At 41.8% G+C, this 14,921-nt stretch overlaps 1 protein-coding gene across 1 annotated transcript in view; it reads right to left on the reverse strand.

The window, feature by feature from the left end:
* Positions 1-14,921, reverse strand: part of SGSH (N-sulfoglucosamine sulfohydrolase) — a 263,352-nt gene that overhangs the window by 218,979 nt on the left and 29,452 nt on the right. The gene's annotated exons all lie outside the window — the stretch shown is intronic.

The raw sequence follows: 14,921 nt of genomic DNA on the forward strand, positions 1-14,921 counted from the left end.
CTAATATGGCCGCCGCTTTGGAATTTGCTTCTGCGCATGCGTTAGTTACACTCACGTGACGTGAAGTAGTTGCAGTTCTGGTTGGAAAATGTGCGCATGCGTAATAGCCTCAAGATGGCTGCTTATGTATTAAACGTGGTGAAGCTTGCGCAGATGCTCTCGTGTTATTATCTGTTGCACTAATTTGTAATTGCGTAGTATATTTTTACAGTAAGAAATATAAAGTAGCTATTCATGATATGTAATAAAATCATTTATTTCTATGTTTTAATCTGTTTTTGCTTACTTTTCATGAACCACGGTATGGAGGGTTGATGGGATGTACAAGAGTCCATACTGGAGTACCGTACCACGCATGTCAGAAACCCGGCCAATGGCATTGAAAGACTGCCAACCAGAAGTGGCGGCCAAGATGTGCCTGGGAAGATGCACCTTCACCCAGCCGGAGAAACTGACTTGTACTGCATTTGCAACAAATGTTATATTCCCTATTGTATTCTGTCATTTCTACCGTGAGAACACCAAAATCACTAGGCGGTCCCAGAAAATGGTAATTTAGGCTTGTAGAAGTTTGTTCTGATTGGTGTGTTAACCTATCCTACTTGGGGACCAATCGAAATTGGGGATTCTGACACTTTGCAACATTGGGGGGAGGTACACTGACCTGAAAACAGTATATCTAGCCTGGGTTCAGCTAGAGAAATTGTCCGACTTGTCTGAATAGCTGACCTGTCACTGACCCAACGCTCTCAATAGGTGACTGATACAGAGGGGCTGCGGAGCACTCTGTCCGAATTTGACCATAGACTCAAAGGTTTTACTAAACCTTAAGTGCTGGCGGAGCACTTTGCTGGGGAGTTCGCTGACCCAATCGGGGTTCTGACTGATAGCTGCAGAGAGGGTGGAGCGTAGGCGTTGCTTCCGAACTGCGGGTGCTGGTCGTGCCTTGGTGGTCCTGTCCTGATCCTAATCTGGTTTTCCTGTCCTGTCCTGGGGTGTCCATTCTGCATCTGCTGTCCCATTGATGACTGTCCTTCCTTGGGGTTTATCCTGTCCTTAACTGACCGGTGGCCAGGTTTGGTTTTCACACCAGTCTAGGTAATTATAAGTGCGAAAACCCTTTACTGCACTTTCCTATTTTTCTGTCTTTGCTTTAATAAAGACAATACCTTTGCATACGTAATTTCCATGCTTTCCGCAAATCTTCTAAATGAAAAGTCTATGCATTTATTTCCATAGCCTGTTCCTATATTTCCCTACCTTTAGAATACATTTATTTCAGCTGTCTATGAACTATAGATGTGGTTTACAATTTTCCCTTGCAAACTGAATGAAATACCATTGTTAGATTTATAGCATGTTCCTCTTTTCACCCTTCCTATAGAATATAGGATTCATACGTCCTAATAGTGTAAATCTAGTACGAGCATAAGTTTGCCCATTTATAGACGTTCATCTTTTATCTGCTTAGTGTATTTCCCTGTTCTAAATGGTTGCTCTGATTTATTTCCTATATGGTTATGTTCTTTTCGTTATCTTGATTATTGACTGCCTTTTAACTGTAAACTTGATGATTTACGAATCTGATTCCTAGATAAACTTTTAAAACTTCCCAGTAGTCTGTGATTATTTTATGAATATAAAAGAAATAAAAGTTGGTTTTGTATTTTTCCTGCCTTTCATTTTACAGCTAGCTCCCTGATCCATTGTGGATCATAGGTACCCGTAACAGTGGATTGGTAAGTCGGGTACAAGAGAAATAAATAGGAAAGAACCAGGGTTATTGGTAGTAGAGAGTGAAAGGTCATCCGATTAATGTATATGGGTTTGATTGGAGAAAAATACATGGGCCTAGTACGTGTCTGGTGAAATTACTGGTCGGGTGACCCGCGATCTCTATCAGTAATTTTCTGGTAGCAGAGGAAATGGTTAGGGACTAGTTAAAGTTAGGTAGGACTAGTTAAGCTAGATAAGTTGGATGCTGCTAAAAGTTTTTTTTTGTGTTTATGCTGTTACGAAAGAAAACAGTTCGCATGACTTGATCACTCGCGTGAAATGTTTGCTTTGAAAAATTATGAAATGTTTTAAATTGTTTTTCTTATTATTGTACTGATATATGTATTAACTCACTCGTTAGTAAAAGTTTGTTGGGAATCCCCGGGGAATTGAATAGCGAGTGGTGAAGAGAATCCACTTGCTTTGAGTCACTGGCTCTAGGAAAGTTGGTGCAGGTTAGGCAGAACTGGAAGCACTAACTAGGGTTTTCTGAATGTATGTTTGAATAAATAATAGCAACGAGTTCACTGGTGAAAATTCTATTGTGATATTACCTAGTAAGGGTCACATCGGAAGGAGTAGCAGGTTCGTCGGAGCTTGGGTGATAGCAAAGGGGTTCCCGGGTGAAACTTTAGACTTAGAATATATCCCAGAAAGTGGATGAGTCTAAGGAAGTAACAGGTTCTCCAATGCTTGAGTGAAGGGTAGGCGGAAGAGATCTATCCGTAGTGTGTGAAAAGTAAATGGAAGAAGTTTACTTGCAGTGAAACAAATCTTTACTGTCTAGACACTGAAGTACAGAAAGAAAGTTTCCGTTACCTTGTGAAGGAGGGAGTCAGTTGCGAAGCTGCTCTGACGTCACTCTGTGCCGCGCTGGGATTAGTAGACGCAGCGGAGCTGAAATTGTAAAGGAGGGGTGAGTGCCGAAGCGTGAGAATTGTCTCGCGGAAAAGGCCGCGCACCCATTGGTCGAGATTATTTGAATTCGTGCATTTCATTGGTCGCACGGAAAATAAGAAACGCGTTTAGATTGGGAGTGATTTTGTAAACAACAGTCGCTTGAAGGAAATTATATGTGGCATTCGTATAGACCGCATACTAGACCTGATCCGCGATATTTAGGGTTTGAGAACGATCAGTGGAAAGGGCATAAAACCGACATTATGTACAGAAATAAGAGAAAATGATCCCTTGTGAAAAATGTGAAAAATTATTTCAAAAAAGACAAACCAATTAGAACCAGAGAAGGTGTTGTCATTCCGCCACCTAATACTCCCGCATCGTTCATGATGTTTGATAAAGGGTACCACTCATGTGTATGGTTGGAAAACTGGGCGGAATACACAAAAGATGACGGAATATTGGCTTTTCCATTAGAAGGTACATTTAACGGCAGGATTCTATTTAATTTGAGAACCCGAATGAATGATTTACATCCCAGACCTAGATTAACGCAGTATGAAGCACTAGAGGAATGGGAAATCGAGGCTTTTGAAAGAGATAAGCCCCGAATGGATAAAGGGTTAACAAAATTTTATCCAAAACTGAAACAAGAGACCCGTGATAAAAAGATGAAACAGTGGAGACAGAATATGATTGTGGAAGGACTGTTTCCAATGATGCCCATGGGTGGTCCTCCTGGGGGGGAGAAGAAAACAGAGAAATGCAAACATTGGGTGCCCATTGGGAAATCAGATGATGAGTTGTTAGATGACATGTTTATAAGAAGTCCGCCTCCTTATAATGAAGGACACCGACCTTCTAGCGAAGGGGAAAATTCTCGAAGACCTCCGCCCCAGGATGAGGCCAGATCCGCAAGTGTAGGAGGGAGTTGTCAACTACCTTCCCATACCGAGAGTTTAGGACCCATAGATGCAAGAGATATTTATCCTAGAATACCCGCTAGTGGAGAAGCGAGATACTCACGCGAAAGAGACTTTTGTTCTAGAGCTCCCTATGAAGGTGAGGCAAGACCATCAGGTTCAGGAATGCCGTTCTTAAACCCTCGGTATGAGGAAGAACCAAGATCCCTAGGCACAGGAACTTCGTACCCAAAACCTAATTATGGTGAAGGACCAAGTGAGACACATCCCACTGCCCCGAGTTATGCTCCAACTTTGACCCCACAGGTATTACATGACAATTCAGTCGAAAGGATATTGGAGGACAGGGAATGAGAGGCCATAGCAAAGCAGAGAGCTGAGATAATTCAGAAAATTTCCCAGTTAAATACAAACCCTGAAGCATTGACAATCCCAGTAACTATTGGACCAGTGGTTCCATTGTATGGGGACCGACAAGGGAGTCCAAAAACTCCAGTTATTACCCCAGTTATAGCACAGCCGAGACCAGAACCCTTAATTGTAGATGATCAGACAAGTGAGTGCGAGTCTGAGGTCTCGCTAATGGATCTGCCCATTAGGGACACTGGGAGAAGGATGCAGAAAAGACATAATCCTTTCAATACGAGGGAGATTCAAATGGAATCAACTTCAGGTACTAAGAGTGTCACTCTAGTGACTCCTGAAGAAATTGAAAGATGGAGTTGAGAATTAGAGAGACAAGTTCAACAATCGAAACCTTTAGATCTCTATAAACTGAGAGTAGAAATAGAAGAACTAATGGCAGGTAATGTAGGATTAGACAGACTAAATACCTACTCGGAAGAAGAACTGCTATTTATCTGCAAAAGCCTTACTCGAAATGTTAGGGTACTCCATGAAAAACTGACTGACACTGCCGCTAGTATGGGAATAGATATTTCAAAATCAAAACCTTTGCAAAAACCGTACAGAGCAGATTTCTCGGACAAGGATCTGGAAAACCTGAATGTATCAGGGAAGAAGGCACAGGTCAAAGAATTGTTAACTGTGTTGCAGAAATGGGGAGACGTAGAAAGGTGGAAAGCCAGATGGGCCAAAAAGAAAGATGAGGCTAGATCCAAACAAGCGACTCCTGAATTCGTACTAAAGGAAGCTGACAAACCAGAGCAGTTATATCCGATGCGCGAAGTGCCAGGTGGAAAATACGTGCATGTTCCATGGTCCAGACAGGATATTGTGTCCTTTACAAATGATTTCCCAAAATTAAGAGAGAAACCTGTGGATTGGTACAGGCAAGTGGAAAGGTTTGTAAAGGTACAGAAATGCCTGTGGAAAGACTTGGATGGGTTCTTTGATATAGTGGTCCCTGTAGATATATGGACCGAGTGTAAGATCACCATAGGTTGGCCTAGTGAGGAATACCCGAGGGACGCTAACACAGGAGCCCCATCTGACGAAGTAATGAAAAAATATGATCAGGTAATTCTACACCTGAAGCAAAAGGTGCCTGCAAAGGAAACTGATTGGACTAAGATAGATAGAACCACGCAGGAAAGGGATGAGACTGTGCACTCTTTTTATGAAAGACTGTTACAGGTGTTCAAAACCTACAGTGGTATAGATAACATCGAGATGAAGGACATGACCCACTTCATTTACAGGTTTGTAAACGGTTTAAGACCCGAAATTTGCCAGTGGATTAAAGACAATAAGATTTGTTGGCAGTCTAAGAAAATGGATGAGGTCCTACGGTATGCAAAGTACTGTGAGGACGAGATGGCAGATAAACGAAAGGCTTTAAAGGAGAAAGTCATGTGGGCACAAGTAAAGTTAGCAGAACAGCAGGAAAAGCAATTGAGTAAAATGAATAAGAATACCCAAATGCAAGGCTCTGGGGGTGGAGGGAAGCCCAAAGTAAAAATGAGCAGAGAAGAAGCTAAAAAGAAATTTCCCTGTCACCAGTGCGGAGAAATCGGGCACTGGAGAGACGAGTGTCCATATTTACAGCATGATAATACCCAAACCCCTGATTTAATTCCACAGACGGAGAATGAAAAACCAAGAAAGACCCAGCAACAGGTAAAAGCAAGTCAATTGCCCCGAGCGCCAAAACAAAATTATAAGGGGAAATCACCGCAGGGTGACGACATAGAAATCTGGGGAGGAAATGAGAATAGAAATGCAGCAACTTCGCAGTTTCTGTTGAATGACACTTTTCTCTGTGACGACCAGTACTGACGGGGCCTGAGAGGGGAGGACAAGGAGTGTGTACTTGGCGCCTCCTTGCCGGTAGACCAGTCAGGGCCATACATTGAAGGAAAGGTTGATGGAAATGATGTCACCTTCCTATTGGACACTGGTGCTACCCGTTCTACTGTGAGAGCAGCGGACGTTCCAAACCTAGCCCTCTCGGGAGAAGCAATCCAAGTAGTGGGTGTATCTAATCAACTGATTAGTACCCCCGTTACCGAGCCCATGGAGATCACAATAGGGAATTTTAAAGAAATGCACAGATTTGTCGTTTGTGATACCAGTCCTGTAAACTTACTGGGACGTGATTTGTTGTGCAAAATGAATTGCACCATCTTTTGCACACCAAAAGGCGTTGAAATTCAAACCCCAGACGAAGATGGCATCTACAAATTAATGTTAATCAGACCTGACTCAGAAATTAAACGAATGACTATACAAGACTTACCCGAAGAACTCCGAAAGACAATGAAACCAGAAGTATGGGACTTTACTGCAAAGGATGTAGGATTAATGGCAAATGTAGACCCAATACAAATAGCCATGAAGGAAAATGCAGTTTACCCCAATACCAAGCCGTACAAAATGAGTGCAGAAGTAAGAGCAGGAGTTGCTATTGAAATACAAAAATTGTTAGAAGCAAACATCATACAAGAAGTAGCCCATGTAACTCACCCATAATTGGAATCAAAAAACCTAGTGGCAAGTACAGAGTAGTGCAGGACCTGAGAAAGGTAAACAAAATTGTGGTTCCTTGCTGTCCTATTGTCCCGAACCCAGCAGTGATCCTGTATCAGATTCCCTGGAATGCTGAGTGGTTTACTGTGATAGACCTATGTCACGCATTCTTTTCAATCCCATTGCATCCAGACAGCAAATTTCTTTTCTCATTTGCTTTCGACAGTCACGTGTATGTTTGGAATCGTGTCCCCCAGGGGTACACAGAAAGCCCCTCTATCTTTAATCAGATTCTGAAAACGTGCCTTGAATCCTTAGTCTTACCTGGAAAGTCTGTTTTGGTGCAATATATAGACGACCTTTTGGTGGCGTCTAAAAGTCATAGAGATTGTGTGATTGACACCATTGCCTTGCTGAATCACCTCGCTGAAAAGGGACATAAAGTGGCCCCTGAAAAATTGCAGTTCTGTTCAAAGTCAGTGAAATATTTGGGGCACCAGATAGAAAAAGGCATCAGGAAAGTCACCTCGGAGAGAGTCAGAATAATTCAAAAAATGCAGTTACCCCGTACTCAGAAAGAGATCAGAATGTTCCTTGGGGTTATAGGTTACTGCAGGCAATGGATTGTGGGATTCGCAGTCCTGGCAAAGCCTTTGATAAATATGACAAAGAAAGGAGCAAAGGACCCAGTGGAATGGGATGATGAAAGCTTAACAGCATTTACTAAATTACGAGATTGTCTGTGTACAGCCCCTGCTTTAGGGATGCCTGACTATTCTAAAGAGTTTGCCCTGTTCTGTGACACACGTGACAATTGTGCACTGTCAGTCTTAACCCAGGAGCATGGGTTGACTAGACGCCCGGTGGCATATTTTTCTGCCACTTTAGATCCAGTGGCTGCTGGATTACCTGGATGTCTGAAAGCAGTAGCTGCAACTTGCACGAGTTTAGAACAGAGTGAATCCATTGTAATGGGACATCCTATAACTGTGTATGTTCCTCATGCAGTTGTGATTTTGTTGACCCGAACTAAGACTCAGTATCTCACCCCTAGTCGGCTGACTAAATACGAGAGGATTCTCGTGGGTGCCGCAAATGTAGTCATTACTCGGTGTAATATCCTGAATCCTGCCACCCTACTCCCTGACTCAATGATTGTAGAAGCTGAGGGAGAGAACGAGCATGACTGCATTGACCTGGCAGAATTCAGTACTAAACCCCGCCCAGACATTAAAGAAATGCCTTTGCCTGTTAAAGATGAAGAACTGTTTGTGGATGGCTCATGTATGAGACACGAATTAGTAGGCCTAAGTGCCGCTTATGCTGTAGTCACTATGGACAGCATTAAAGAAGCATCCTGTTTATTTGGAGTAAAGTCTGCACAAGTAGCCGAATTGATTGCATTGATAAGAGCCTGTAAAATTGGGAAAAACAAAAGAATAACAGTATATACTGATAGTCAGTACTGTTATGGGGTTGTGCATGACTTTGGCCAATTGTGGCTACAAAGAGAGTTTCTGACTTCTTCAGGTACTCCCATTCGAAATGGAAGGGTGGTACAAGATTTACTGGAGGCAATCCAATTACCAAAGGAATTGGCGGTGGTCAAATGTGCTGCTCATAAAAAGGGACTTGACCCTATAACTTTGGGAAATAATTTTGCTGATGAGGTGGCCAGACATTGTGCCAAAAATCGCATGTCTGTAAATGTTAAACTGGGGGGACCTGGAAACAGCTGCCAACTTATGGTGTTTGAAGAGGTGCCTACCTGGGAGGAGGTGAGAGATTGGCAGCATGCTGTGCCATCGAAAGAGAAAGAAAAGTGGAGGAAACTTGGTTGTCGACCGAGAAGTGAGGATGGTGTCATTGTGGGCCCAAATGGTATGCCTGTGTTGCCTAGACATCTGCTTGCTTCCATGGCCAGACTGATACATGGAGATTCACACACTGGTAGGGACGCCATGGTTCTGGTTTTCCAACAAACATGGTACAATCCGAAGTTCAGGAAGGTAGCAGAATCACTCTGCCAAAGGGGCTTGACATGTCAGCAGTTCAAAGCTGGCAAAAGAACAGTAGTTGAACTGGGGAAAATTGGGAAATCAGGGGGTGCCTTTGTGAGAATACAGATTGACTTCATCACCATGCCTCGTTGTGAGGGAAAAAGATATGTCCTTGTCATCGTCTGCCTGTTCTCAAAATGGGTGAAAGCCTACCCTACCAAACAGAGTGACGCCATAACAGTAGCCAAATTGTTACTACGAGAATTGATACCTAGGTTCGGGGTTCCAGTCACTATTGAATCAGATAGAGGCAAACATTTTCAGAATGAGGTAATCGATCAGCTCTGTAAAGCATTCCAGATCACACAAAAACTGCCCTGTGCATATCGTCCAGAGGCTTCTGGAGTAGTAGAGCAAATAAATGGCACTATAAAATCGAGATTGGCAAAAATGTGTGATTCTACTGGCATGAATTGGATAAATGCCTTGCCTCTTGTTCTGATGGGACTCAGAAGTATTCCAGACCGAAAAACAGGCCTGAGCCCTCATGAAATCCTGATGGGAAGAGTGATGAGACAAGCATGGGTACCAGGATACAAACTGTTAAACATTTCTGATGATTTGGTACTTGAATACTGCAAGCAACTAGGTGACCAAGTGCGTTCTATCTCTCGCCAGATTGGGGAAGACGCCGTCGCCAATCCAACAACTCCAGTCCACAAATTGGTTCCTGGCGACTGGGTGAGAATCAAGAAACATACTCGCTTGAGTTGCCTTGCACCGAGGTGGGGAGAAAAACGCCAAATAATACTGGTGACCACGACTGCGGTGAAGTGTGCAGGCGTTCCCAAGTGGATCCATGCCAGCCATACACAGAAGGTGATTCCAGACGAGAAAAAAGGCGCTGAAGGTTGTCCAGCTGAGGGGTCTGCAGACGTTGGTCCTGAAGTAGCTGATGGCGAACAACCGAGCACCAGTCAAGATGATTGGATACCCATAATCGACCTAACTGAAGACCCAATCAGAACAAGAGAGCGAACATACGAAGATAGAGAGTGGAATAGGGAGGAGGAGATAGGCACAGACGAAGAGCCTCAGATTATTGAGATTCACGTCAAGTCTGAGGAAGGAGAAGGTTAGACAGGGACAGAACAGGTGATTGATACACCTCCACAAACTCCTGAAACTGAAAAGGGACAGACTAGAACTAGTTCAAAGGTTCGAGCAGAAGAAAATCAAGAGATCGAAGTGCTTGAACAGGATCAGATAGAAATAGAAGAACGTGTTCAGGACGCAGAAATAAAGACATTCGGAAGCCAAAACAAAAATTCACCTGAACCAGGCCAGCTTAGTAACCAGGCAGAAGAAATAGATACAAGACCTGGAACTAGTCAGACAGGAAGGGAAGAAACAGAAGTAGAAGTGTCAAAAACACCTGAAAATAAAAGAGCATTAGAAGAAAGCCAAATTACAGTGCCAGCTAAAAGACTCAAGAAAAAGAAAAATATTGAACCAGGATATATTAAGAAACTGAGACTGAGAATAAAAACGGTAGAAGAAAAGCTTGCAGAGAGAAGGAAAAGTTCCCGTATTACAGAACAAGCTGGAGAAAGCTCCAAAAGACGGAGTGATCGAACAAAAAGACTGAATGAGAAATACCAGGATACTGAATGGACATACCTAATTCTGGAAGAGTTTGAGGATCTTGATATAACTGACGAAAGTGAGGAAGAACAGATTGCTGATCTGTCTGCCGAAGAAGACGAACTCACTTGAACTTGCCAAGTGTAAGCTACCTGTGTAAAGTTACAAAGAGGGGTTGAGAAACTTCTATTGAACAAAAATGTCTGATTCAAATGTGAATGGAAGGCCTAAACGCAATTGATGCAAAACATGCTGCAAAGTATATATATGTAGTATAGCTATAGTGATAATAATTTGGATAGGACTAAATACTAATATTGACCCTACACGGACTGTGACTACTGACACTGAAGAGTTGACAACACGAAGTGTAGAAAGACGTGAAAAAGCACTCAGACAAACAAAACTAGACTTAGAAGCATCAGATGAGGAAGGACTACATTATCACGGAGTTAAGAACCAGACTCATTTAAATGTTTTCGCAAACCTGTTAGTGCATTATGTAGAAACTATGGAAATAGAAGACTGTTATGTCTGCATGAAGCTACCTACTTCTGTAGCTGAAGGCGTGACTTATCATCACCTGCCCCTGACTTATGGAATTTCCTGTAGTATTTTAGCAAGCTTATTTTACAAAAGAGGACCGTTACAGTACTACTACTCTAATGCTGACGTAATATTTTCGGAACTTCCTATACGTGGAAATCGAAATCCTGTACATACCAAAAGTGACGTTACCCGTTATATGGGAGAATACTTTCTGACTATAGGTACCATAGACTTAAATGAAGCACACAGAGACAACTTGACCTGTTCATTACATGAACAAGAGAAAATATTTTTAAACATGGCAGAGAAAAGAAGGGAGAGTTTCCAAAGAAAGGCAAATGACAAAAGACAGAAAACTCCTAAATGGGCTGAAAACATGGAAAGCACCTCAAATGGTGGGGCTGGTCCTGCTTTGTTGCTGGATTTTGAAAGGAAAGGGAAACTCTGTCTTCACCGCGAAAGGACTAGTTATTATAATAACATTTTCATTGGTTCCAGTCAATGTGAACACAATTACAAGGTAATTGGAGGTTGGGGTTTCAAAAATGGGTCAGAACCTGTGTTTCCCGGAATTTATTATATATGTGGAAACAAGGCTTATTTCAAATTGCCGGATCACTGGTATGGAAGCTGCTACTTTGGCATTGTCTTCCCGAGAATATACCACGTGAATGAAATTGCTGGAAGCAATGAAAACACTAATGGCTTAGTGCGTAGTAAAAGAGAAAGCGTAGGTGAAATAATGGGTAGTATTTTTAGTGCACTGATACCTGGAGTGGGAGTGGTTCTGAACACTCACAGAATTTGCAAATTATCCACAATAGTGGATGTGCTGTCTACTGACACAGCTCATGGATTTCTGTTGGTCAACACCGAAATGGTTGCGATCAGATCAATGGTTTTGCAGAACAGACTTGCTCTTGATACCTTATTAGCAAAAGAGGGCGGAGTCTGCCGGATGCTGAAAGCGCAACATTGTTGCACTTACATACCGGACAAAAGTGTACAGATCAAAAGGTATGTGAAAAACATTACTAATTTGGAAAAAGAACTCAAACCACTGGAGGTTGACAGTGCCTGGAAGAGACTCGTTGATGATCTCTCCAATGTAGGTCATTGGTTTTCTAACTTAGGTAAAAGTCTATTGTTTAAGGTACTGATGCCAATTGGAGTGATAGGTTTCATCATTTTCCTCATATTTATCTGCTGCAAATGTCGCAAACACACAAAGAAATACACTATGAATAGAAGAGGTGTGAAACGGAGTGTGGATGAGCTTGAATTGGAAGACTTGAATAATAAGATTTACAAAAAGGTGAAAAACTCTCACCCTGATAAAGATGTGAAAGAGAAATTGAATCGAATGTTGGAAGAGATGGAGATGTACAAAGTGTGAGAAAAGTTGGCATCTGGTTCCATTAGTTTGTGATGATAGTAAATATCATCAAAGAGGGGATTGATAGAGCAAGATTTCGCATATTACGCGACTTGCTTGAGTCATGAACCTCGAATCTGTCATAACCCGGTAATCCAATTTGTATGTCTTACTAATTTCCTTTTATTTTTGGATGTGCGTGTATCTTAGAGACGCTTGCTTATGTGTTTTACTAATACAAATAATCCTTGTCCTAATATGGCCGCCGCTTTGGAATTTGCTTCTGCGCATGCGTTAGTTACACTCACGTGACGTGACGTAGTTGCAGTTCTGGTGGGAAAATGTGCGCATGCGTAATAGCCTCAAGATGGCTGCTTATGTATTAAACGTGGTGAAGCTTGCGCAGATGCTCTCGTGTTATTATCTGTTGCACTAATTTGTAATTGCGTAGTATATTTTTATAGTAAGAAATATAAAGTAGCTATTCATGATATGTAATAAAATCATTTATTTCTATGTTTTAATCTGTTTTCACTTACTTTTCATGAACCACGGTATGGAGGGTTGATGGGATGTACAAGAGTCCAAACTGGAGTACCGTACCACGCATGTCAGAAACCCGGCCAATGGCATTGAATGACTGCCAACCAGAAGTGGCGGCCAAGACGTGCCTGGGAAGATGCACCTTCACTCAGCCGGAGAAACTGACTTGTACTGCATTTGCAACATATGTTATATTCCCTATTGTATTCTGTCATTTCTACCGTGAGAACCCCAAAATCACAAGGCGGTCCCAGAAAATGGTAATTTAGGCTTGTAGAAGTTTGTTCTGATTGGTGTGTTAACCTATTCTACTTGGGGACCAATCGAAATTGGGGATTCTGACACTTTGCAACATTGGGGGGTGGTACACTGACCTGAAAACAGTATATCTAGCCTGGGTTCAGCTAGAGAAATTGTCCGACTTGTCTGAATAGCTGACCTGTCACTGATCCAACGCTCTCAATAGGTGACTGATACAGAGGGGCTGCGGAGCACTCTGTCCGAATTTGACCATAGACTCAAAGGTTTTACTAAACCTTAAGTGCTGGCGGAGCACTTTGCTGGGGAGTTCGCTGACCCAATCGGGGTTCTGACTGATAGCTGCAGAGAGGGTGGAGCGCAGGCGTTGCTTCCGAACTGCGGGTGCTGGTCGTGCCTTGGTGGTCCTGTCCTGATCCTAATCTGGTTTTCCTGTCCTGTCCTGGGGTGTCCATTCTGCATCTGCTGTCCCATTGATGACTGTCCTTCCTTGGGGTTTATCCTGTCCTTAACTGACCCGTGGCCAGGGTTGGTTTTCACACCAGTCTAGGTAATTATAAGTGCGAAAACCCTTTACTGCACTTTCCTATTTTTCTGTCTTTGCTTTAATAAAGACAATACCTTTGCATACGTAATTTCCATGCTTTCCGCAAATCTTCTAAATGAAAAGTCTATGCATTTATTTCCATAGCATGTTCCTATGTTTCCCTACCTTTAGAATACATTTATTTCAGCTGTCTATGAACTATAGATGTGGTTTACAATTTTCCCTTGCAAACTGAATGAAATACCATTGTTAGATTTATAGCATGTTCCTCTTTTCACCCTTCCTATAGAATATAGGATTCATACGTCCTAATAGTGTAAATCTAGTACGAGCATAAGTTTGCCCATTTATAGACGTTCATCTTTTATCTGCTTAGTGTATTTCCCTGTTCTAAATGGTTGCTCTGATTTATTTCCTATATGGTTATGTTCTTTTCGTTATCTTGATTATTGACTGCCTTTTAACTGTAAATTCGATGATTTCCGAATCTGATTCCTAGATAAACTTTTAAAACTTCCCAGTAGTCTGTGATTATTTTATGAATATAAAAGAAATAAAAGTTGGTTTTGTATTTTTCCTGCCTTTCATTTTACAGCTAGCTCCCTGATCCATTGTGGATCATAGGTACCCGTAACAGTGGATTGGTAAGTCGGGTACAAGAGAAATAAATAGGAAGGAACCAGGGTTACTGGTAGTAGAGAGTGAAAGGTCACCCGATTAATGTATATGGGTTTGATTGGAGAAAAATACATGGGCCTAGTACGTGTCTGGTGAAATTACTGGTCGGGTGACCCGCGATCTCTATCAATACAAATTGATAATAGTCAACTATGCCACTAATTGAGAAAAATATTGATTGCACATGATCAAGAAACAGTTTATCATTTACACTGACATCCAGTCAATTAGGCTACAATGAGTTGAAAACAATACTTGGGACATTCAGTTCCCAACTAGATGCAGTAACTGATATTCACATTCCTTATATACATATATACTCAATAAGTAACTATAATTATGATACAAACTGATCAGAAACACCATTTATCATTTTCCTTTTTCATTTATCCATGTGTGTGTTACGCAATTCATTTACTGTTTTTTAAAAGTGTGAATTACAATTCTCTACAAGTATAAAAAGGGGACACTAGGAAACGAATTAATAGCCATGACCAATACCTCAAGGTTGAAACCCGCTGGCATTATCCGTTTGGTTTCACATTATGGGTAATTAAAGGATTTTCATCACTATTCCTCGAGTGATGGACAAATATATATATGTGTGTGTGTGTGTATATATACACACACCTACACACATACACACACACACACACAAACACGCACACACACACACACACACACACACAGCTAAATTATATTAGTACTTACAAATACAAGTGCTTAGGAGACTACTTTGTTAAGAGGAAAGCTATTGATTTATTTCCTTGATCATTGTCATGCCACAATTAAAAACCCTG

The sequence above is a fragment of the Lissotriton helveticus genome, chromosome 7 (assembly GCF_964261635.1).
Source record: "Lissotriton helveticus chromosome 7, aLisHel1.1, whole genome shotgun sequence".
Taxonomy (NCBI): Eukaryota; Metazoa; Chordata; class Amphibia; order Caudata; family Salamandridae; genus Lissotriton; species Lissotriton helveticus.